The sequence below is a fragment of the Branchiostoma lanceolatum genome, chromosome 18 (genome assembly GCF_035083965.1).
Source record: "Branchiostoma lanceolatum isolate klBraLanc5 chromosome 18, klBraLanc5.hap2, whole genome shotgun sequence".
Lineage (NCBI taxonomy): Eukaryota > Metazoa > Chordata > Leptocardii > Amphioxiformes > Branchiostomatidae > Branchiostoma > Branchiostoma lanceolatum.
Genome location: NC_089739.1, coordinates 2,369,686 through 2,396,729, shown reverse-complemented (window position 1 = coordinate 2,396,729; position 27,044 = coordinate 2,369,686). Strand labels below are relative to the sequence as shown.

The following is a 27,044-nucleotide window of genomic DNA, read 5'->3' as shown; positions in this document are numbered from 1 at the left end:
ACCACATAATCTATCTTTAATCAAATACATCAAAAGACCTCTCCTAAGTGTCGTAAAAACCTCAAAATCAATAGAATAAAGCTAAATTAGCACGCTTCCGTTTATATTGGCATTTCTTATCAATCAAAACGGTATGGGGGAAAATAATTCATTCCATTTTCAGCCAGTGCACCACTATTGGCTAATATTCCTGGGTAACGATGTTAGTGACGTACAACAACAGGGTAACTGGGCTTGCCACACGCGATTAAACTTTGACAATCTGCTGAAATTCAATCTAATATTTCACATTGACAGAATCGGTCTACATGGACTTTTTGCAGCCATTTTTTCCATATTTTGATTTCTGAGTTACCATATTAGTGTCAAAGTAGTCTCACCCCTGTTTTGTGTTTTGTGATATCATCTATGTGTATGGACGACACTCTATGTTTTTAGATTTATTAGGACTTAAATCAAATAATTTGTATCTTTATTCTATTTTGTCTGACCCTTACCTCAATGATGATTTTTGTTTTCTGAACCAGAGAATCGGTCACTGATTTTGCAAAAGGCCACAGGATTGGAAGACATTTGGTAAGTATTCATTACTTAATGATATGATATTGATCAATTAGCATAAATCGGTAGATTAGAATGTACAAATATGTGGCCAAGTCTTCATAAATGTATGTCTATAAAGGCTTTTCATTGGCATCGTAATGATTATAGTTTGAATCCCCCGGCGCCCATGCGGAAAATTGGATTACAGTATGTTGGCGTGTTTAACAGACGTACACTGTATTCCAACATGGTGCGAATTACGCCATACAAAAAAAGCCCGCATTGCACCAGACCTCGATGCGACCTACATTGAATGTGTGTATTCATTGACTTCATAATTAGAATATCATGCAAAACGTAAACGTATGATTGAAAAGACAACAATCATGCAAAGCGTAAAAAGGTTCGTATTATTATCTATGAAGTTCGTTGAGCGCTCTGAAAAATATTAGGACGCAGCACGGTCGCAGCGAGGTCACCGACCTAGTGGAATGGGGGTATAAGAAGGTAACTGGGAGGAAACCTTGATCTACTCTTTGTGGGGGTTTTAATGTGCAGGTACAGAGGATATGATCTCAAAACCAGAGCTTAGAGGTTTTGTACCGAATCAACTGGGTGTCCTTGACCTCGTGTAAAAGTGAAGTCCTATACACATTTAGAGGCTGTAGGGGCAGTGGGTTGTTATCCACCGTGTTTAGGGCACGGTATTGGAAGATACCATAATTATGATGCAATCTCCTTCCAATGCTTTTTACCTCCCCAACCGTAGTCAGGTACCCGATTTTACACCTGGGTAGAGTGAGGGATGTCGTGTAAAGTGTCTTTACCTAAGAACACAATGTCTAGTCAGAAATTCTAGGAATCGAACCCTCGACCTCACGTTCTCGTGTTCTCTAGCCTAGCCGCTCGACCAATCAACGCGACCTCGTCTATTCACTTTGAAAGTCGTGTATCCCCTGCGTGCTGTAGTGATAATACCGGGGCAATAACCGCTAAAGCCCCCGTCACACCGTTGCGTGTGACTTGCGCATTGACATTTTTTTCAATACGCCGCCGTGCGCACTATACGCGTCTCACATGCATCTCAATCGATTTGTGTAAGTTTTATGTTCGCCGGCATACGCACAATATGGCCCAGTAGGCATGATAGTTTTGGGTATGAACGAAATCACGCTTATGCGCAAGTTATACTTTATCAATATGTTTCGATTATTTTGATGTTTGTGTTAGGCACATCTGACATATGAATAATGAAATGTGAGTCACACATTCGTCAAAATAATCTTTCCTTAAAATAAGAAAAATTCCACAACTGTTGTGCGTACAGCTGCGTATTGAATTTTGTCCATAGGCAACTCACACGCAACGTGTAAACGCTCAGGCGTGACAGGGCCCTTTAGTGCCTACCTGTCTGTCTCAGCTTAAGTGCTAGACCCGCATATCATCCCAAGGCTTTTAACTCCCACGGTGTTTGTCCCGATTCTTTCACACAAATCTTGTAAAAATATGGTGGGGAAGTCAAGGCCACGGTTACGTCTTGAACACCCCGCCGTTTGTTTAGAGGATTTGTGATTAATGACGGAGGATCTAGGATTAAGGCTATAGCCAGGCCGCTGCATTTATTTTTATCTATTTTATCTATACAGAGAAAATTCACTCAGGCAAGCCTGTTTTCAGGTACCCCTGGTTTCACAATATAAAAACGATTTTACATATACTGCAACTGAGCGATTTGACAGATCGCTGAAAGAATTTCATAGATTTGATTTGATCTATTTATTTGGCTGTAGAAAAGTACTGTTAGGGCTACATGTACCCAACTAGCCGAAGGCTATTACAAAGGGTTAGTCCTGGTAACTGTACAATATACAAATTTTAATACAAACTTTCACAAAGCACATTGAGACGTTTATGACTAAAATACGACTAAAACACATATAAACGCCTACACAAGATGCAAGACTAAAATACATTGATTTTATTATCATAGATAAAAAAACTTTTACGCTTTGTATTTTTTGTTGTCTTTTTAGTCTTGCTTTTTCATTTTACATGATATTCCAATTATGATGTCAAGGGCTACACAAATCCAATTTAGGTCGCAGCGAGGTCGCCGTATGTTGGAATTGTGGACCCTAATTACCGTAGAATTGTGACATCCCTCCGCAAAGTGTTCTCGCCCTTCCCGCGGTCCGCGTCGATCATTCCAGGAAAACCTTATAAACACCCTTCTCGTATTACAGCGCATGCGCCCTGCTCATCCTAAATTAGCCACAGCTCATAAATCAAAATAACGACCCTACCGTCCGCACGGCTCTGGACACTATGTGCCCCCTATCATCACCTGCATTCACATCAACCGCTTAAGCCGTAGTTTGCATATTTGGAACTACCCTTTTTTCCGGTACACCGGCCAGTATTTGACCCCGGGGTCTCGTGTCGGAAACTCCTGGGGTAACTTGTCGCCGCACGCTTAAGCTGTTCATTATTCACCCAATGAGTGGGAACGATCGTTCCACCCGGCGTGCCAGGACCGACACACCCCTGTTTCAAACGACCCGCAGTTTAGAGTGAGAGGGATATCGGCGTTTGGAGCTCGCAGCGATACACGCTCGCTCAGTCATCTCTCCGCAGCGTTCTTTTTGTCTTCCCGCGTGACTTCCCGGATCGCTGTCCGGCTTAGGAGAGACGCCTTCCCGGTTTTATCTCGGGTACTGAATCATCGTGTCCGACTTGTCAGCTAGCAAATGCCTGGGATTTTTCACGCCATCGGGCCGGCCAAACTCCCGGGGTGGCAGTGAGAGTACAGGCGAGGAGCGGAGCGGACCGGGTCGATCGTTTGGACGTTACGGGAATTTGCAGCTTTCCAGGAATCGATGAGGTTCTAAGCGTTAATGAAACGTTCTTCCTGGAAGGCTCCGTGATATATTCCTGGAAAACACTAGGTAAGTGGATTCAATTTTCTCGTCCTAAATATCAGATCCCTGTACTTAGAGATACACTTTGAGCACTCATGTCACATACACCCCTTCGGATAAGCATACTCGATCTGAATGCAACATGTACCATAGCACGTATTAGAATCCATTTACAACCAACAGGCTTGCCGAAGATTTGGATGACAACATGTCCCTTGCTTGACTCTCCAAGCAAAATATGCTAGCGTCTTGTAAAGATTACAACGTTGATAAAAACATATAGATTTTTTTTTGCAGGGACTCAGTTTTATTGTATTGTTCAGTTGTTGAGCGTAAAGTCTATCGTCAGTTTTTGAGATAGCCGAAATGTAAGTCCTCTCCAGAATGTATTCAGTTGCTTGGACTGATAGATGTAGAAAATTATAGCTGGTAAAGATTGCAAGGTTTATAACAGATCGGGAGATATTTTTGCAGGAACTGAGATTATAGGAAACAATTTTTATTGCATAGTTCAGCTGTTGAGCGTTAAAAAGAGGCCAGCAAGGCGATATAAGAAAACGCCAGGCTCTATAGATAGCGCAGTGCTTTGTTGGATATTGGCAGTGACTGTATCTATATTGACAGCAGCGAATGTCCAATCGTGCCCAGTCCTTTCTCATTTGTCAAAGAAATCGATTACGAAATGGACCGAGACTGATAGATTCAGAATCGCCGGCGCCCCGTAACCAATAACTGTTCGTTTGAAAGCAGAATAGATATCGTTTTGCGTTTTAACGTCTCAAGATCGGAAGCAAGAGCTTTGCTATGTCAAGTATTTGCTATGGCAAGAATATTAGTGTTACTTGAAGGTTTGTTTGTTTTTAAAGGGGTTAGTGAATTCTCCTCAGTGCTATCAATTTTTTGAGGTATATGTAATATTCTAGCGATACCTTGTTGACAACACAGGTAAAAAATTTGCCACATGTATACATTAGACATAAAACGATCATATAAAACATAAGGATGGAATTGGTTGTCTGCTAAAGAATGTTGATATCCATTAGTGGTTCTTGTAAACGTGACAAATATCCTAATGATAACATTGTCACAGTTGCACAATATGCACAAAACAGAAAAAAATACCGGACCGGATACAAGAGACGTGTCTAATGAAAAAGACAATTTCTTCTTAAAGACAGTTGATAATCATGGATGTTCCCCGTGTACGAGGCAAATACTTCCAAGTGAGGTCGGCTTAAAGGCAGTTAACATGTCCTACCGCCGGTAAAATGTTTACAACCGGCTGTTAATTTTACCTCCCACTCCCCGGTTTTACTGCGTCGTTATGTTGAATCGGTGCAAGTGAAACCGGAGCATCGTACCCCAATTACTGAACACAACAAAACATGTTCTTAGATATGATGTAGGGCGTTTTAATTCGACAGAATTAGGATACAATACAGTGAAATATGATACAGTGAACTGGGAAAGTGAACTATAATTTAATCTACATCGTGATTCTTATGGCGTGTGTATTTCATATATCGGTATTCCGATAGAAATAGAATTTGAAATGAAAAAAAGAAAGATATATGTCATCATTATCGGTCGGTTGCTATTGCGCAGGCGACCGCAAGTTTCCTCCATTTCCCCCTGTTACTAGCTATGTCAGAGATATGTCTCGTTGAGAGCTGGATGTTGTAATCTCATAGGAGATGTTGGATATTCTGTAGATATGTGGTGGGCTGGTGTCCTTGTCTGCATCTGCCATGAGATGGGACGTAGAGCGCGTACGGTTTGACAAGTTTCTCCTCTGGCATGCGGAGAACGTGCCCCAGAAACATAAATGATGAATGTATCAAATCACATTATGTACTTCTAAGGCATATAACCTCGTATCCCTTGCATCTTGACAACGTTTTTACTTTGAAATCACCGCTCGTAGTTTTCAAAGGCTTCAATGTTTTCGAGCTGCCATGCCACAAACCCTTTGGAATATCTTCAAAGCTATACTATTTAAAGTCTGGATTGAAAAGGCATACCGTGGCATTGCTATTCCACGCGCTTTAGCGAAACGCGCCACCGTAGTAAGCGTGGCTATTACCATAGAACGTCCCAAATGGCGAGTAGCGCCATTCTACGGTGCTTTATACTCCCATTCCACAAGTACGGCGCTCTCGACGCGCTCGCACTGCGACATAGAACTTAACAGACTCCTCAACGGATTCCATAGATAGAAACCGAATCTTTTAACACTTTGTGTGTTTTGTTGTCTTTTCTGTCATACCTTTACATTGTGCTTGATATTCCAATTATGAAATCATGGGTTACACAAATCCAGCGTAGGTCGAAGTAGACGATGCTTTATACCCAATTCCACTAGGACGGCGCTCTCACCGCTCTAGTGCTGCGACCCAGAAGTCAACAGATTGCTCAACGGATTTCAAAGATAACGAGCGCATCTTTTAAAGTTTTGTGTGTTTTGTTATCTTTTCTGTCATACCTGTACATCGTGAATGATATTCCAATCATGAAATAATGGGTTACACAAATCCAGTGTAGGTCGCAGTAGACGATGCTTTAAACCTCATTTCACTAGGACAGCGCTCTCACCGCTCTCATGCTGCGACCCAGAAGTCAACAGATTGCTCAACGGATTTCAAAGATAACGAGCGCATCTTTTAAAGTTTTGTGTGTTTTGTTATCTTTTCTGTCATACTTGTACATCGTGAATGATATTCCAATCATGAAATAATGGGTTACACAAATCCAGTGTAGGTCGCAGTAGACGATGCTTTAAACCTCATTTCACTAGGACGGCGCTCTCACCGCTCTAGTGCTGCGACCCAGAAGTCAACAGATTGCTCAACGGATTTCAAAGATAACGAGTGCATCTTTGAACGTTTTGTGTGTTTTGTTATCTTTTCTGTCATACTTGTACATCGTGAATGATATTCCAAATATGAAATCATGGGTTACACACATCCAATGTCGGTCGTTGCGAGAGCGCAGCGCGATCGCCGTCTGGTGGAATGTTGCCTTTACAGCCCTGGCATTGCCGCGTCTTCATCATCGGCGCTGAATGCAGCCATCAAAGCGAGCTTCCTGGCCAAGCGCTCTGTAAACGGCGCGTGTGCAAACGACAAGGCGGACTGACCCCTGAATGACTTCCAGTGATGCTATTTTAAACGTAGAACTGCACCTATTTCTCGGAAGCCCGATAAATATCGCAAATCAAGCGATGAAAAATCAAAGCCCAAATTGTTACAAGGCCCCTAGATCCCATTGTGACGGCAGCTGAATCAACTATTACGTTTATTCACCCTGAACTCCTTTTGTAATGTTTCTCTATCGCTGTTGAGGGAGTGCGATGCTGAATATTAGGCTAACAAAAGTAGACATCAATATATTCTTAAGTTCAATTATGGTAGAAAGTGTTTTTCAAAGTTCATGCCCGAAGTCTAATTGCAAGTACATGCTAGAAGCACAGGAGACATAATCTGACAATATGGACAATGGCTGACGTTGTTGTAACAAGAGGTAATTCAAAATTCCAATTTATTTTAACATATTACATAACTGTTTATTCGAATTGCTTAGCAGCCATGCCATGGCTAAATTACACAATAAATGACAATGTTGGCTGTATCTAGGCAGATTGGGTTTGACTTTTTGGGGAAGCAGGGGAACATGAATAGCCCCAATTATTTTTTGAGGAAAGTGGCAAATAGATAATAGACGGTGCACGATGATACCTGACATTAATGATAACCTTGAAGAATAAACCACTCTACTTCAGTTCACTTGAGAGCAAGGCAATCGGAAAGAACAGGCTTCATCCCCTTCACATTGCCCAGAGACACAAAAACCAACTAACCAACCAAAAAAACAACAACAAGCAAACAAACAAACAAACAAACAAGCAATCAAAACGATACTTGAATTCTCAAGGGTAAGACCTTACTGCCGTCGCAAAGAATCACGTTTGCATCTTTCATGAATTCACTACTAAACTAAAGACAGTCTAATTTGGGACTGCCTAATGAAATGGCGTCACCGGTCATCCTTCAGTTCGTTTCTAATCACGAAACCACCGGACCAGTTTATCCTCGGACGGTCTTTTCATTAAGAACATGGTACGGGGCACAGTTGTAGCATCTCTTTTGCACTTTAATGCGATGATGAGATAATTACAAGCTTTGTTTTATTAGCTTGGCTTGGTTTTGTGGTAGGGAAAATGTCAGTACAGGTAATTTTGTCTTGTTGGTTTGGCATTAAGATGTCTCTTGGTCTCTTTAAGGGCGAAAGGGGTAAAGTCCTTCTCAGAACGCTGCTATGTGAAGTGTTAAGTTAAAATCCTCCCACACCATTATTGATGTATAGGGCGGTGCCCATCTCCGTTTCATAGCCCTGGGCCACACTTGTGGTGCAATCACTGCAGCAGGGGGCTAGTCGATATAGTCCACTGGCAGTGAAGTGTGTTTAACTTCCATACTGTTTCAGAAGTATGTACCATTTTTATTAAGTCTTTGGTATGACTCAATGCGCCTCTTGTCCAGAAGTGCCCTTACCCGGGACTTGAACCCGGGCCTTCTGGCCCAAGTAATTTGAACCAGATGTGGTGAGAGGCAGAAAGCGCAGACCACTACACCACAGGGACACCCCCTTATGTGAAGTGTAGTTAAGACAAATTCAATCAGTACATAACACGGACAATCTTACCTTCACAAAAATGTCTATTTGTGTAACATGTCTATACAATTAGGCACGTCATATTGGACAAATTGTGCTTTAAAGCATGTCTTATATGTTGTGTCAATAAAGATCTTCTATGTAAAATATTTGGTGATATCGCAAATATGGCCGAACCAAATATCAGTTTCACATGTGATGGTCATAGTTGTCTACGAAGACTAACTCGGAATTCTGTCAAGGCAGAATTACTATCTTGGCTTGTTCTAAATATTGCACACGGGTTGATAATTATAATACTAGTAAGTGATCCAGAAAAAAAAGGGCAGATGCGCACAGTGCGGAGGAATCAATGCCAGTGGTGACAGATGAAGTTGTTACTACTGCGCTTAGAGGGCGATATCTTTCGTGCAGTTATCCAACTGTCTCAAATAGTTTTCTTCATTGAGTTTTATACAACATCAAAAATACAACAAGGACAATACAAGGGGTGCATTCAAGATATAATTACGTTCATCAACCCCTGCTTCTCCTAATGGGTCAGTGAAGTCATGCTTGTCTCGAGCATCGATGTTTCTGACCTAGGGTGAAGAGATGCTGCTACAGTAAGAACTAGTTCAGTGCTTTGATGAGTGGTGCCCTACGGCCTTGCACTGATCATGAGCGAGTTCGTTAAAAAAACAACTACGTATAGTGATAAGGCCAATGATAGAGAACCATGTGTAACATTAATCGTTATCGTTGACAGAAAGAAAATAAATGAAAATGATACATCTAAGATAACATGCAGCACTCATATTATTCCGTCCTCTGTGTAAATTGTGTTTTGGGGCCGTGTATAGATTATCTTTATTATAGATTAGTGAATAGGTACATGATATGCGTCGAATGGCTGACTGAGTTTACACGTTTCCTATTTCAATCGTCTTCATAGACGTGTATAATGTGATCTGTTGACAAATGTTTCAAAGACATAAGATACAGCCGACAGCGAACGATGTGTTGACAAATTTGAGTGATGGCTAAATTAGACCAGTTGTCTCCACTCTGCGACGAGTCGACGAGTTTGAGCGATGGCTAAATCAAAACCGTTGTTTCCTCTTTGTAGATTGCATTGTTGGGTCGTCTATGGATTTCCCTTTGGATTATGACGGTTGAATCATGAGGAAAAGTGATAAATTGCTAAATACACATAAGATATGAAATTTAAATTAAACTCCCATTTCCTTTAGCTTGGTACCTTATTTTTGCGAGCCGTTTGCAGATATATTATTCCGAGAAATAAGATACGTATGAAATGTCTTATTTATCTTGCATCGTTTTAATTCCCTTTAGTTTGGTAGCTTATTTCATTAGATGTTAGCCGTTCGCAGGCTGTTTCGATAAATAACACCTAAGTTTGAGCGATGGCTAGATTAATGATTGTTTCCTTTTTTGTAGATTGCATTTTTTGGTCGTCTATAGGTTTCCTTTATATTGTAATAAGGAAAAGTAAAATTTTACTTCTTCCTTTCCCTTTAGGTTGGTAGTTTAGTCTTGTAAGGCGCTCGCAGATTGCTCCTAGAAATAAGATACAGCGATGAGTCGAAAAGTTTGAGCGATGACTGGGCGGGACAAAATGGCGTCCGCCATGATTGGAAGACCATCATGGCGTGACCCACCTGCAGTACCATCAGTCACGGTAGAGTGCGCACGTCAGGCGGAACCTTACTCCGCTGGTAAACAAATTTTTCATCAAGGAACCATCGAACGTCTCAAGGTCATCTTCAGGATTTCGGAGTGGTTTTTGCCGCGCGGTAAACGCGTCATTAGCCCGGAATGTCCTCTCTCTTGTCAGCTACATGGCGCGGAGTCGTAAATTTGAGGCACGGATCTTCACCGTGAGGATCGCAGCAATGAGACAGTAATGTAATTTCGTTTAATCAATGGAGAACTGTCCTTGTCACTTTGACATTATGAAGCCACAACCGGAGAATATTAGATTAATCACAGGCCTGTCTTTGATATTTGGAAATACACACGCCTATGACGTGTTCAATCATGTGGTTGTTAGTACTAGGTTAGTACAAAATTGAATGAACTATAAATGACGTGAACGTGTTGCAAGTCTGCATGATAAGTGAACTAATCTGTTGATTCTATAGAAGCTAGAAACAGGGCAAGCCTTTGCTTTCCTTGCAATGCGCAGGAATAAGCGTTATGATGGTTGGATCATGAGGTTATTAGGATTAGGTTAGTAAATGTGAACTATAAACTAATAAGCATGAAAACGTGTCTGTGTTTCTGATCTTCATGATTAGTAAACACGTATTTTGATCCTTGAGAAGACAGAAACAGGGTAAGCTCTAGCTTTCTCTTTCTTGGAAATACACAGAACTGAGGGTTACGATGGATATATCATGTGGCTGTTAGGATTAGGATAGTAAATATGTACTATATAAGAATAAGCATGAATACGTGACGTGTTGCTGGACAAAAGGATTAGTGAACTAAACGTTTGATCCGATTGAATTTCGAAACAGGGTCAGTTTTGAGTTTCTGGGGCACACACACTATATAGAGGTCTAATTAGGTAGCTGCTGAGTAATGTGAATATAAACTTTATTAGTTCAAGAATGATCAAACGTGTCTGTGTTGTTATACTTTGTGATTAGTAAACTAAACTTTTAACCCTGTAGAAGAAAGAAATGGGGTTATATTAAGCTTTTATGAGAAATATGTATGTACAGCCCAGAACCTACCCATCATTTTTAGTAGAGAGGGGCCATTTCAGCTTTTCACGTACATTTGATCCAGTATTGAAGTCGGGTGTCTGGATAAAGTATCGGGTCATCCGCCTGAAGCTTAGCTGAGGGATAAGCATAATGTTCTGTAAACCCATTCTAACTTACGCTGGATCCTCTTCTGACGTCATTGTTCTGTATGGTTATAAGGAGTTTGACCAAAGTGCCAGGTCATTCGTCTGGAGGTATACGTAGACCAGTAGGATTGACTCTGTGTACGTATAGCTGGGAATCAGCATAAAGTTCTGTAAACCCTCTCTAACTTACCCTGGATCCTCTTCTAACGTCATCGGTCTATGTGGTGAGTAGTCTGACCAAATTACTAAGTACTGTTCCAGGTCATTTGTCTGGAGGTAGGCCAGTAGGGTTGACTCTGTGTAGGTACAACTAGGGATCGACATAAAGTTCTGTAAACCCATTCTAACTTACTCTGGATCTTCTTGTGACGTCATTGGTCTGTGTGGCGAGTAGTCTTTCCAAACTACCAGGTCATTCTTCTGGAGGTAGAGCGGTTGGATCGACTCTTAAGTCAATTTTTACTTTGTCCTGATCCACTCGTGACGTCTGTGGTCACGAGTCTAACCGAAAAAGTATATTGCTCATTTTAAAAGCAGAGGGTTCCACCCGACATTTGGTAAGTCCGTTCTTGCTTTGTATTGTAGCAAATATTTTGTTTGTTGGCATATGTAAAATAATAGGACATTTTGTAGTAGGCCAAAGAGTTACGCATTTTCCCTCGTTGAAAATGTGCAAGTCCATACGCGGCTAGCTCCTCTTGCAAGTAGTTAAACACATTTGTAAATTTGTTTCATATTTCAGAAACTAAATGAGTCCAACTGGGACATTAAAGACACAACTCAGAAAAGGACAAGCAATAGCCATGCCTTAAAACCAAGGATTGATGTATTCAAAAATTCATATTTTCCAAAAACCGTAGTAGAAAGGAACTCGTTGTCATCAAATAATGTAGGAACATCCTCACTAAATAGCTTTGAGTGAACGGTTGCAGTTAGATATGCAGAGACTAGGTGTGACAGGCCGTACAGTGCAACGTAACCAGCTGGTATGTTACGCCTAAGAGAGGTTATACCGGCAATACAGATACAAATACACTAAAATTAGCTACATCACCCACTTATGCTTAAACTATAAGACAATCCGACTAATACACGGTAGACTGCTTTGAACCATCAAATTTAGTACATAGCCCAGATGTTAATTTGTTTGTTTGTATTAAATATCCATTAAACCGCCTTGCTCAAGGCGTAACACACCAGGTTTGTACTGAACAGTACAAGCTGCATATCCGGACAGATTTATCTGATTCACCCACATCAGAAAGGACCACTGCTCTTTTCGATACATGATGGGATCTTTTACGTCCTCGAGGTCTGACTGTCCTCAAACGTGGGACCCCATGTAACATTCTATCCGAGGGACGTCCATAACGTTAGCCCAAACTATGGTCTCATTTCCACCTGAGTGAAGTGAATAAACTCATGTTAAGTACCTTTTGAGACCTATCTGAGACCAAATATAGATTTTCATAATTTTGACGCCTCCGTCCATCCTTCAAAGAGAACCTTTATTGGAGTGTTCATCACTATAAGTTTGTAACGAGGCTCGAGGGTGCCGGCTCTGGTGAAATACCGGTGGACACCTCTTTTTCACTCTAAATATAAATCGCAATTTCTTTGATATATTTGATTGGGCAATTTGGTTCCAGCTCTCTAAGGTGTGATTTGTCACAAAGCAATATTGCACGCGTAATTGGTTTTAACCGGTTCATTATTTACAGAGTGACAACGTAGAAATCACGGTACTTTATACATGTCGTCTTGGTGACCACGGTTTGATTTTCGCGAAACAGTCGTCAGAAACGCATTTATTTTCATGTGTTGACCAAATATATTGCGAGACCTTGTGCTTCCTGAACCCCCTTTAACGATTATGCATTATCTTCAGGTGGATATAAAGTATAGTAAGTACCAACATTAAGAGGTACTTACCTAGGTCATTGACCTAAGAGTAATTATTTTGAGGGTAGTTGATTATTAGCCCAAACTGTATGTTTGTCATTAAAATCCCATTTTCAGAATTATTCATGTCCCTTCGGCCATTTTATATAAAGAAGCCTGCCTGGCCATAATGAAATTATTTAAAAGTACAAATATATTGTTACCTTTTGATGGTACTTAGGGACAAAAAATAATCAAATAAATATGCTGCAAACTCTATTCAGGCTCTAAATGCATCACCAACATCACAAGATCATAATGTCTTTAGGTAGACCGTAAATTAACTTACACGACTTATTTCTTCATATTGTATTTCTTATAACGCACTCCTCTGCATTTATGACACTATACAGGATCATGAACCTTCGTATCCAGGGCATCTTACACGTCGCCGGTAGAGGACATTGGTTTTCAATTCTTATGAAAACATGTGCACTAAAGAGCATTTTACCGATATCAAAGTGAATATAAAATACATCTAGTGCCTACATGTTATCAAAAAGTACTTACTTAGGTCATTGACCTAAGGGTACCTATTCTTAGGGCAGTTAATTAGTCAAACTTTAGGTTTGTCATTAAAGTTCCATTTTCAGAATTATTCCTGTCCCTGCGACCATTTCATAGAATAAATCCTGCATGATGATTTTACTACTCTTTGTGCTACCTTTTGAAGAGTAAGGACCAAAATAAGCGAATAAACATGCTACCAACTTCTGACATTGTTTCCAACATCATGGGATCATAATGTCTTTAGGTAGACTGCTAAATCAAATTACGCAGCTTTTTTCTTCATATTGTATTTCTTATAATGCACTCCTCTGCATTTTTAATACTGTACACTCAGGATCATCATTTTTTTCTAGGGTATCTTTCAAATCACTAGTAGAGGCCATTGGTTTTCAATTCTTATGCACACATTTGCACTAAAGAGCATTTTACCGATATCAAAGTGAATATAAAATATATCTAGTGCCTACATGTCATTAAAAAGTACTTACTTAGGTCGTTGACCTAAGGGTATTTATTCTCAGGGCAGTTAATTAGTCAAACTTTAGGTTTGTCATTAATGTTCCATTTTCAGAATTATTCATGTTATAGAATAAATCCTGCATGATGAATTTGCTACTCTTTGTGCTACATTTTGAAGGGCAGGGACCAAAAATAAGCCCATAAATATGCTACCAACTTCTAACTTTGTTACCAACATCATGGGTTCATAATGTCTTAAAGGTAGACCGCTAAATCAACTTACACAGCTTTTTTCTTCATACTTCACATCGCCATTAAAGGCCATGGGAATCGGTTTTCAATCCATATGCAAACATGTGCACTAAAGAGCATTTTACCGAGATATCAGATTAGTGGGCACCTCTGGTTTCGGGGCTAAGAGCCAGTTAGCCCCGATTTCTCATGGTTCGATTAGATTACGCGGTCCTGCTTCTGACCATGGAGGTAATGTAAAGAGATGACGATGGCTATCTGGGTGAACTACTTCCGCGTGATCCGTCAAAACGACAAGTCGAGTTTCTCAGGATGACTGCAGTTTGTCTAGATTAAGAAGTTCTTAACAGGATCGGACAGCAAAAGTAAGAGAATAATTCCGACCAAGATGGACAGTGTGAGTCAAAGTGTAAGCGAGTAGCACAACTCAGAACCGTTTTTGACGCATGGAAAATATGTTAACTAAAGGTGATATAAGATTTATGTATAGAAAACCATGAAGAAATGGCAACGTCTGTTCGTTTTGCTATAGCACAGCATAAACCATAGAGTTACCCCATTCATCGAAAACGAAAAATGGAAAAAAATGCATAAAAGAAATACACAATATATACTATAGTTAGTGTTTATTTTTACGTTTTGTTTCTTTTGTTGTCTTTTATATGATATTTTTCGTTCCAACAAACGCGGGCCGCGGATTGGACATGGAACCAAAGTATAACAGAGAATCGTTGCCGTGGGCGTGACATTCCCTCCCTACAGTTCGTTATTTTAGTCGTTTGTGAAGAGTTACGTCCAGGAAGAGGGAATAAACGCCCTAAATACGACTATCGCACATATTCATTTAATGCAGTTCACCAATAATGTCTTCACTTCACCATTGAATCAAACCACGATGAAGAATCATAATGACTTGACTGTCACTAAAATTATTGGTTTCGCTTCCTATCTGATAAAAGTGGGATCTCTAAAGCCCGTTGCCTTAACTCTACATAGTATTACTTACCTGGATGTAAGTGGAATGAGTCCTCTGGCCCAGTTTGATGGTGCAATTTTCCGGCACATACATCATGCGATCTTGTCTATTGTTGAACGGCTTACAAAGCAAAGTACGTGCGTCATAGAATGATCTTTTGTCCACTCTTGGGGGGAAACAAGATGGTGGAGCGTGGAGGTGGGAATATTAAAGATGGCACACATAGATTGTGGTCATATATAATGCATGAAATGTTGCTGATTTGTTCATCGTAGATATACGGTTGTGCTCTACAATGAGATATCTGCTGACATAAATCCCCAGAGCATACTTAAAGAATTGTTATCAGCTCGTTGCACTGTTGGCCATATCGGATACGAGTTTTTGAGTCTTTTATCATTGGCACAAGCATAATGAACTCTGCTCACAGTGCACGGCTGTCTACTGTGACCGTTTTCTTTTAGTCACTTGAGAGATCACTGTAGACCGGTTTCACTGTCGCTCGTTCTCATTTAAATGTACACATTTTGTAGCTTCCGCCACCGTTGAAAGTAAGACGTTCCCGACATTAAGATATGCCTCATATATAAGGTGCCAAACTGTCGTTTTTATGACAACTTAAGACTTTTCTAGCTTTTAATAACGACAGTTTGGCACCGGTACCTTATATAGGGGTCACGCCCGGAAGTAAAGAAATATGGCCAGCAAAGTACCCATTGGGGCCCCTTTTCTCAATTGTGACCGTAGCATAAGCAAGCAGCTCCTCTTTACTGTCTTTTTGTCCTAAAGGTGGTGACTAGAACAGCTGTATTCTGTAGCAAGTGGTCGATAGCCGTCCGACTTAGAACAATGTCGTATGGGGCTGAACACTAAGATTACCTAAATTTAAATAACCAGATTGACACAGTTGGAAATACTTCTGACGGGATAAGGTAGGCCAAAGGTCAAATTACAGTTGACAGATATATGCTGTTTGATGTATGGTGCATCGGATTTTCTATAAAGGCACCAGGCTATAATCCCTTTAACGCCTGCAGGTTTGTATTATTAACTGCTGTTTTCTGATAACAGGTTTTTGATGGAGTGGTCTGGTCTTTGACATGACCGATTTCGGCCATACCCCCCCTTAAACAAGGTTTCAGTAACAAACGAGATATCAAAACCGGATGTTACCTTGCAGTACCTGAAAAAGTTCATTTGGGACCCGAAATCTAATCATTTCGAGTTCTTTTCAAGACCTACCCACAGATTAAATATCAATACAATCCATCCAGGCTTTCTCGAATTATGCTTGTCTTTCTCATACATACACACAACCTCACAAACCTACAAACACTACCGAAAACATAACCTTCTTGACGAAAATAAGAAGTTTGCTCATTTCTTGACATAGACTGGATATTAGTTAGACTTTGTTTATAAAAGCAGACTGAATCATATCACCAAATTTTGTTGGGCATGATTCACCATGACGAAATCGGAAATCATTTAGCCTGCAGCAAAAAGGGGTAAAACTAAATGATGTAACAAACAGAAATGAGCAAGTTGGCCTATATAATGTCAAGAGCATAACTTTCGCCAACGACGATAAGTCCAGTAACTTTAGTAGTGTAGTATCTTCGTCTTTAATAATATCGGACATAAAATCATTCAGCCTACAGAAAAAGTACAAAACTAAATGCTAAAATAACAAATGATCAAGTAAACCATAATCGTGTTGAGAGAATAGAATTAGATTTTGCTCCACGATGTCAGTCATCTAGTGTTGGTTATTATCTTCTTCCCTTCTTCTCTAACAATATCGGACATAAAATCGTTCTTCTTTAAGACGAAAACATAAAAGATAAAGGTGGCCTCAGAGCCTATATGATGCCATTGGGGTAGTGGGGTTTTATTCATTGTCTAGGGCACAGTATTGGAAGGTGAAGCCCAACATTCTCCTTCCAAGGCATTTTACCTCCCCAACCAAAGTCAGGTACCCATTTTACACCTGGGCGGAGTGAGGAAAGTCGTATTAAGTACTGAGGACACACCAGCGGTGGCGTGTCAGGCGATTCGAACCCAGGACCTTTGTGTTCTGGGCCAAGCACACTAACCCTTACGTTAACACGACGCCAGAGAAAGAAATGTCAAAATTGACACAAGAAATTGTAATGTCGACCCAAATTGTGTAAGAGCATATACCATTCGCCTAATGAGGTTGCAACACCATTGCAATATCATATCACAGTGTAATATTAGATTTTCATTTATGTGCAGGAAGATGAAGTGACGAGACGTGAATGTAGATAGAACGCGAGGCAGTGACGGATCGTGCATTTGAGCTGAGCGTGACACATTGGGGTGAGCGGGTAGTACATAATGCATGCAGCATGTGGGTTGCAGGTCAATAGCTTTTCAACGGGCCCATTTGTCTTGCGAGTTTGCCGTCTCCAGGCACTTTGCGACGTGTCCTGGTAGATTGCCCTTGGAAAACTGCCAAGAAACGTTGATGTTGTACTGTGCATAGCAGTTAGGAAAGAAGTATGATTAGGTGTGTGACGAAGCCTCTACGTTTTTTGTCTTTCTTGTCAAATTGTCAAATATGTGTGTTTAGCTTTTCAACGGACCTATGTGTCTTACGAGTTTGCCATCTCTAGGCACTTTGCGACGTGCCCTGGAAGATTGCTCTTGGATATTTGCCAAGCTTTCTCAACTCTATGCAACGTTGTGTTGTACTGTACAGAAGAGAGTGGGGAAAGGAAAAAAAACGTATAAGGTGTGTGCCGAAGCTTCTCTGTTTTTGTCTCTCTTGTCAAATGTGCGGTTAGCTTTTCCACGAACCTACATGTATGTGTCGCCATCTCCAGGCACTTTGCGACGTGCCCTGGAACATTGCTCTTGAAAAATTGCCAAGCTCTCTTACGTCTAAAAAAACGTTCTTGTTGTCCTAAACAGAAGAGTGGAGAGTACAATTTCTAATCTTTCTTGTCGTATGTTCGGTTTGTTTCAATTGCTTTTCAACGGACCCATGTGTCTTGCGAGTTTGCCATCTCCAGGCACTTTGCGACGTGCCCTGGAAGATTGCTCTTGGGAAATTGCCAAGCTTTCTCAAGTCTAAAAACGTTCTTGTTGTAGTGTACAGAAGAGTGGAGAGTACAATTTTCAATCTGTCTTGTCGTATGTACGGTTTGCTTCGATTGCTTTTCAACGGACCCATTTGTCTTGCGAGTTTTGCCGCCACTAGGCACTTTGCGTCGCGCCCTGAAAGATTGCTATTGGGAAACTGCGAGGCCTTCTCATCTAACGTTTACGAAACGTTGTGTTTTACTGTTCAAAAGAGAGGGGGAAAGGAAAGAATTATGAGTGGCGAAGCTTCTCTGTTTTTTGTCGTTCTTGTCAAATGTGCGGTTAGCTTCTCAACGGACCTATGTTTGTAGATATCATTCTGAAGCACCATCAAACTGTAATCTCCAACACAAATATTGGATTTACCCCAATTTTTACTGTCCAACTTAGTCTTTGACAAAGACTTGACCTCGACAGTTGAAAACCTGAGTAAATCCAATTTTTTTGCTGGAAATTATAGTTAAATGATGCTTTAGAATTATACATGAGCTGGCATGTAATACATGGATTTCGTTTTACATGGGTGGAGAGAAAGGTCATCGGCCTTGTCTATGAAATATAAATTCCATGTGTAGATAATCAGGAATATTCATGGAAAGGCCAGACACTATGCCCTGATTCCGTAGACAACTTAATCAGGTTAGGGTGGAGGTCATCAGGATCTTATAACACAACTTAATTAAAGGCAATCAATTACCTGACAAACATTTCAGTAGCACCTCAGTTACTTTCCATAGTACTAGTACCCCAAACCGCCCCTTCATAAATTGTATCGGCCGGATTTGATTGAAACTTAGCTTTAAAGACACGCCGTATTAAAGATCCATTTTGAAGATTCATTTTATGGCGAAATTTTAATGTTTATTCTACATGATTATTAATGTTTCATTCCACCCTTCTCAACGGCGTCCCCGTTTGATGACAATTTCACTACTGTCTTCTGGCCTCGAATCCGTGTAGTGAAGCATGTTGATTTTCTAAGGCATGCCATGCTGGACGACATTCCCAGTTTTTGGCTGCTCACTGCAGCAAACTGATCACTCCAGTCAAAAGTGCGGTCAACCCTGGAGTAGGGCCAACTTCTCAGTAAACGACCATTTTCTATACGGTGTCAGAAGAAGCCCAACAGTGACGGGCTACACTGTACATCATGACCAGTGGCCAGAAAACCCCGTCAGCAAAACGCACTGAGCCTACACCCTTAGGTCTGCCTTACTCTAAGGACTGGCGCTCCACCACTGTATTTTTACCAAATCATTTCTACAGATCTGCTCGTGAGTAGTGTTTTCTGTTAATACATACGTTCACCCATATTTGGGCGCTATTGGAGACTGTAAACGCAACTAAGTTCGCGGTTTTCCCGCAGACTTCAACTGCAAAATGTTTAATTTTGTTCTGTCGTTTGCCCGCCTATTGTCTCTTATAAGTGCTACATGTACGTATTATACAGTGTACATTATTTGATGATCCATTGCTGTAGCAGTATGTAACAATGGCACTATTGCAAATACAAACCATCGTGAACACTCCATTTTCTCCTAACCGCGAAATCAAATCACCGCAAAATTAAACGCATGTACAGTATCGTGTCTGCTGATCAGATGACAAACGTTCAATGTTGTTTGTCCTATAAGCGCCAATTTTTACTGTTTCGCAGGTGAAACACTGTATCCAATATCCTATTAACGTGTATCTGCAGTAAAGTAGATCAACATTAATCACACCACTGGTGTCTGATGTCGATCTGATGGCATTGACTGACCCAGATCGCAGCAGACGGGATACATTGATGGCCGAACACTGCAGGCACCAATACTCTCATTGGGAAGTCCAAGAGGAAACCATAAATCAATCAGGGACATTGACCGGAAGGTTTTGTAAACATTGCTAAAGGCATACATGTTTTAATGTGGTATTGCATTCTAACTTTTAGTTGTTAGAAAGGATCTTAGTTGGGAATTCAAAAGGTATCTATACGAACTACATACAACGGAACACTGCATGTTTCATTACCAAGGCGATACTATAAATCACTCTGCTACATTGTCCGGAAAGTTGTTTTCTAACATAGCTAAATTTGGCAGTGTAGTCTCAAAGTTAGTTCTTACCTCCATGAAAAATTGAGGTATTGTTTCTGGTGGTGGGGGGGGGGGCGGGATGTTTGCGTGTGCGTCTGTGTGTGTGTGTGTGTCTGTGTGTGTGTGCGTCTGTGTGTGTGTCTGTGTGTGTCTGTGTGTGTGTGTGTGTGTGTGCTTGTGTTTCTGCGTGATTCCAGATATTGGTGGTCAGCATAACATCTGGACCGACTGTGTAGTAGGTGTTGGGTATACGAATGCCAATGTCAATTTTGGCCCCCTCGTATGTGATCTTGGTACTGCAGCAGAACTTCTTGTTTTGTATCTTTTAACCTGGATATGCTATGGTCATGGTTCTATGGTGGCAAATAGCTATCGAAGCAAGGAAGAAGTGACTTAACCTTTTCACACCTAGATATAAACGTTGTTTAAAGCTATCTAATGGGGATTCTCCTACAATAGTCGGTGGAACCGAGCTGCACTCTATGACAGTTCTAGGGAATAATAATTTGTGAACACCTCAATTCTTTGCTGACACCTCTGGTTCTTAAAGGCATGATTATTTCCTGTTATTTTCTGGGCTAGTTGGCATCAATAAGCTATTTCATAGGGGTTATTTACATAAACATAGTTAGATAGCCTTGATTCCTATCAGCATAGGACTCTCGATAAACTGACTACTCACGGCAAGCTATAATCATAAGATATTTACGCATTTCCCTAGGGGATCAGTTACACGTCATTGACCGGTCACGTCTTTAACACTCGCCGCAGGAGCTAAACGAAATCAAATTAAGAAATGCACTGCCCATGAAAGATAACATGAAATACAATTTTCCTAATGTCCTTATCTTATAAATAAGCACGCCTTCATCCGGTCGTTGAACCTCATGCACAAATTCAGCGTTGATTATGTTTAAAGGCGAAGCATTGCTGTTGTGATGAAGATATGGTTCATGTAATATTGAGCAAATAGCAAAGTGGCAATTTGCATAACTATCCGGCTTCGGAGGTTATGTTTTCGAGTTTGCTCTCTAGGGGTGCCTGTGGATGTAGACACCATGACCCGAGAAGCTGTGGGTAGATGTTCATGATTTTTGGCTGGAGGGTATTAGGTTGAACTCTATGATATTTTCATCTCACTTTTCCTACCCTTCTTTATTCCTGGACCCTGGGCAGTTCCTTGATGAATAGTTTTGGCTAGTCCCCAATGACCACGACACGTGGCCGTACCACTTCAGTTTTCCTTTATTTACTGTGGTTAGGAGATCTTCGTATGGGCCGTGGTTTTCTTCTTTAATAGCGAATAGGAGGTATTATATAGGAAATAATGTTGGTTGTATATGATTCGTATGATTTTTATTTATGGTTTCTAGAATTCCGTGTAACAATGTGTACTCAAAACCAATGTGATGACCATGCTGTACAATTAAGCTCTTTGGGCAACAGCCTTGTGGAATATAAAAATAAACCAGTCTACTACTACCAGGAAGAACCAGCAGGGGGTAAAATATCTCTAGTAATGACCATACCAATCCAGTTTTCTTTGCTTTACTGTAGTTAGAAGTACTAGTCCTTCGTATAGACCGATGTTTTACCCTGAACCAGCAAATAAGAAGAAACAGACGGCACCAGTAGGTGGTAAAAGATTGCCCTGTAAGTTTGGGAAGTGAGTTGTGAATTTCAATGTTCTTTTACTTACTGTGGTTAGGAGGTCTTCGTTCAGACCGACGTTTTACCCATAGATAGCGAATAGGAAGAAACAGACTGCACCAGCAGGTGGTAAAATATTGCCAGTAAGTTTTGAAAGTGGGTTGCGAAGTTATTAGTGATAACTGCCTCACGTTGAGACTGTAACAGCCCAGAGAGAAAGATGATCGACCGGAAGCCTGGCGCATGGAAGTTAATGGTGTGATAAATAAATTACCCCTCATCCCCTTCCGTTAATTCTGCATAGGCCGTGTTAAATATTAAACCTGATAAAACCTACTTCTGCTCGCATGATGAAGTGGCCGGAAGGTACCAAAGTACGGTCATGAACAGGCCTGTCGGTTTTTTTACGATATTGTATCGCTACCATTGTTATTATTACTTCGGCGAGTGAGGTAGTGTTTTTGATGGCTATGTGTTGACAAAGGCTTGGCGTACTCTTGACGTGCTGTTTTCGGATTGTTATGATATTTCTTTCGTTGGTTGATGTTGCTGCTTTAGACGAGGTATAGTTTTTGGTTGCTGTGTGTATGCTTGTGTATAGACTAAGGTTTGAGGTACTTCATGTTTGGGGATCGTGATGATTTGTGGTTTGTGGGATGATGTAGGTGTCTCAAAGATGCACTTTGCTGACCTCCTAGCGGTTTTCCTCGGTACTGGAGTAGAACCTCCAGTCTTCATACCAACTGTTCTTGATATGATCTTGATTTGGGGGTGGGGGTAACAGAAGTGCCATTGATCCACGTTCCCTAGCAGCTTGTTTCGATGTGTTTGAGTTGATGGAAAGTGACTAGACACGGTGTAAGTCGTGTCACTAATAATGGTCCCATGCTGTGGGGTGTAATGTGTATTACATGAGGCGTGAGAACATCTAATCAATGTGACCACCCCGTGTGTCGAAGCATCAGCCACAAACTCTTACTCAGCAAAATGCAAACCAACGAATGATTAGTGCTGGAAGTACATTGATAGTGATACGCCTCCTGATAATACTTACATACTTATTTCTCTTTGCCCCTTCTTATCTCGCTCTCCCCTTCTATTAGTGAATAGAACATTCTTAGATACTAGATAACTAGCCTCTCTCCCTCCATGTCTCTCTCTCTCTCTCTCTCTCACTCTCACTCTTTCTCTCTCTCTCCATATGTACGTATACCTAATAACAGCAAATGCAAATCGATATCTTGAAATGCTTTTGATTAAACGAAATCCAAGAATGCTAGTTTTAGACAGACCAGAATAAACCAAAAAAATATACAAAGAATGTGCAAAAATAGCTTTTTAGACCAGAATCGACCGGACCTGTATGCCGTAGAAAGAAGAACTACATTGCCTTCTCCCCCAATGCTGCAACTGTCGCCCCTTATGTTTTCTTCATCCCATAATATAAATCAAACACCACCTGAAGCCACGGGCACGACCGGCAGTTGGATGGTGAATGGCGCTTTAATCCGGGCATTTATCCTGTCAGACAGACCATTCAGTGTTGATGAATGTGCTGCTATGTTTAATACAGTTGGTGGATGATATAGATGCCAGGGATAAGGGGCAGTATTGGGAAATCGATTTGGTGACGTTGGCTAAGTTCCCCATTTCGGTAGATAGCGATCGCGCTGAGACCTCGCTGCGACCAAAAATGGATTTCTGTAATCCTTGGGTTCTTATCTGGAATATTTCATTTATCTGAAGTACAGCCAGTAGGTTTTCCATCTGAGTAATGAGGCTGTTGTAGTGCACCTCCTCGAACACGGGAACCCCCCCAACACCCAATGTCCACTTTGAAAGACGAATGCAGATCCAATCAGGATGCCAATTCCCTGGTTCTCAATTGCCAAGTTTGGAACCAGGAGCTAAACTGTTTGTTTCACTTTTTAATATAACATCTTTGCGAAAAATTGCCTCTCCTGAAGGACCTTATGGCGTATGCAAAATTTGATTTTCTTACCCACAATTAACCGGATTATACGCTAGTAAAGCAAGCTACAGGTCTGCAATCAAACGTCAATTTACCACAAATCAATTGACCCAGAAGTTGTTGATCGAGTTTCAGTACGAAAATTGCGTCCTATATTTCGGTCCAATTCTCATGCAATCTGTGAAATGCGTTGACAATTACTTATACTGCCTTCAAACTCTGCGACTAAATTCACTAAATGCTGCTGCAGTGCCAAAAAAAAGCTGCTGCACTTTCACAACAAAGTTGCATGCTGATAGATGAATAAACTAACTAAGATATACAGATATAAATAAAGATATAGCTGACATCACACGTGCATAAACTAACGTGTCAAGAGAAATTGGGTAAGATAACTGAAGAGGGTTGTACAATTCAGTCCCAAATACCGGTAAGCTCAACTATTTGTAGTTGAAGAATAGTTAAGAATTTCCACAATGTGATTTACCAACTCAGAAGCAGTTCGGTGCCAGCACGACGGCGCTGTAATGTACCTCATGTGATATGAGACATACAATTCTTTGAAAATATCTTTTAACACCTCAAAGTGTATCTACACCAACCTTCTCTCAACCGGGACGGGGGGCGATATCAACTTCCAGCAACCTTTGACCCATTAATGACGTCACACGTGCATAAAGCAGCGATCGGGGTAAGAGCGATAGCTGAAGAGAACTGAGTAATTCTGTCGAAAATTCCGATGATCATGCATGAGATTTAACTGAGATGAAGTCCTTGCTTACACCCCGACGTTGTTATGTACCTCACGTAATGAAGACATAACCTCAGAGCTGTGGATTTCCTCACTTTAGGAAGTGATTTCCCCTCAGGTCGAACCGTAAACGGTTCCTTTGTGTGTCAGCTGATCCTGCTTGTCAATTATGCTGTAGGGTGAAGTAATCAGCGCGAGAAATTAAGGTTTTCAGGACATCCTTTCAGAGAGCAGTCCGCAGATTGATCCGTACATGGCTTGGTAATGAAGAGGCTTGAGGTGAATTACGGAATGCCATCCTACTCTGTAAACTAATTCTGAGTAGTAGAAAAATTAGACGGATCAGCATTTTTTTTTTACTAAAAACTCAATATATTGCGCTAGAAATTAGGCCTAAGGTTTTTAGGCCTCCCTTTCAGAGAGTAATTCGCAGAATGATCCGTACATGGCACCGTAATGAAGAGGCTTGGGTGAATTACGGAATGTCATTCTACACTTTAAACTGATTTTACCAGAACATTTGGGTAGTAGAAAAATGACAGAGATCAGCATTTTTTTTTCTAAAATCCCAATATATTGATCGTATGATATCACCAACTTTGCCAAAAATTATAGGCAGCTGTGAAACTAGATGGATCAACATTTTGTTCTCTAAAACACAATATATTGACCCTATATTATCACCAACCTTGCCAAAATTTATGGGTAGCTGAAATTTTATATAGATCAGCATTTTTTCTCTAAACTAAATATATCGATCCTATAATATCACCAACTTTGCCAAAACTTTTAGATAGCTTGGAAACTCAATAGATCAGTTTTTTTTTAAACTCAATATATTGATCCTATAATACCACCACCCTTGCCAAAACTTATAGGGAGCTGAAAAATTTGATTGATCAGCATTTTATTTTTTTCTCTAAAAGTGCAATATATATAGTAATATCATATGATATCAAGATTCTAGAAAGCAGCAGGAAATATAACGCCCAGAAGATAGATGTGTGCTGGTAAACTTACATGCTCAGCAAAGTAACAGTTACCTAAGCAACTGGATAGAATATGGAACTGTAATTTGACTGTTCGCAAACTTTATCCAGTTGCTTCAGTGACTGTTACCTTGCGTTTCTTATAACGTGGGTATCTAACCTTCATTAATGTTACATGCACATCCCAACAGCGTCGACCTTAAGCACACTGTAGTAGCCGTTTTGTTGCCAATTCTCTATTGGTTAAAGGTTTATGAAGCAGTGAGAAGGTTGGCAGGTCACAAATTGATAATATCTATGCAATTGTGAATGGAGCTTGAACTTTAAGAAGAAAAAAAAAACAGAAGAAAATTGGGCCTTACCCAATTTTTTTCACGGAATGTACCAGTCGCCTTTTACCGGACGTGACATTAGAACCGGATATCTCCAGCAACGGGTCATAAGGGTCAGATAACCTGTGTCACCCCCCGTCCCAATTCTTCTAAGTCTTGTTTTTTTAAGTTAGGTCTTCATTAATAATGTCATTTAATAACGCAGATGAACTTTAATGGTAATATCTTGGATAATTATGCAGACAAAGAAGAAACGATCAACCGATTAGTAAAAATGTTCCAAGCTTACATGATATCGATGCAGATAAAGTTTCATGATATTCCGTAGGTTAAGCATCGAGACAAAGTATAAACTATTGACCAATTGCTAAGAATGTTATAAGCTTACATGATATCAATGAAACTTTAATCTAAAAGCGTTTTGTGGTGGTCAAAGACAATGTATTCTTGCTCTCCAAGCAGAGGCTGGTGGGGAAGATTGATACCTTTTTATCCTATGCCCCGTTTTTGTGTCGACTCTCCCCACTAAGAGAGAGAGCCGACAAAAAGCGGGGCTTAGGATAAAAAGGTCACCAACTTCCCCACCAACCTCTGCTTGGAGAGTAATGTATTCCATGGTATGTCCTCACCAATCTAAAGACTGTTGCCAGATAGAACTTTGTGTTTTGCCCCGGGAGCTTTTTGAAACTGCAATCACCCAGAGATAGCTACGGATCTGATACAACAGCTGTGGTCCGCAGATAGGCAGCAGAAATCGAAAACCGATAGATTACAAACCCATAACGCTTCATATCCGTGCTTTGGAATGTGGCTGCCTTGCGGTCTTCCGTGCAATAACACCTATAGGTATTCCAGTCCTACTCTCCAAGCAGAGGAGGGGTTTCGGCTGGTCTTTGACGTGTTTTTATGCGTTTTTGTCGGGCTTTCTACTTTGCCATCTTTTTTTTTTGTATAGCCGAGATTTCAAAGTAGTTTGCCCGACAAAAACGCCTAGAACCACGTCAAAAACCAGCCGAAACCCCTCCTCTGCTTGG

At 40.7% G+C, this 27,044-nt stretch overlaps 1 protein-coding gene across 1 annotated transcript in view; it reads left to right on the top strand.

Moving 5' to 3' along the window:
* The first annotated feature begins 2,864 nt into the window (after window positions 1-2,864).
* Window positions 2,865-27,044, top strand: part of LOC136424298 (potassium voltage-gated channel protein Shal-like) — a 100,000-nt gene continuing 75,820 nt past the window's right edge. Inside the window, exon 1 of the mRNA XM_066412844.1 lies at window positions 2,865-3,488. The gene's annotated coding sequence lies outside the window, so the exon portion shown is untranslated. The remainder of the gene's footprint in view (window positions 3,489-27,044) is intronic.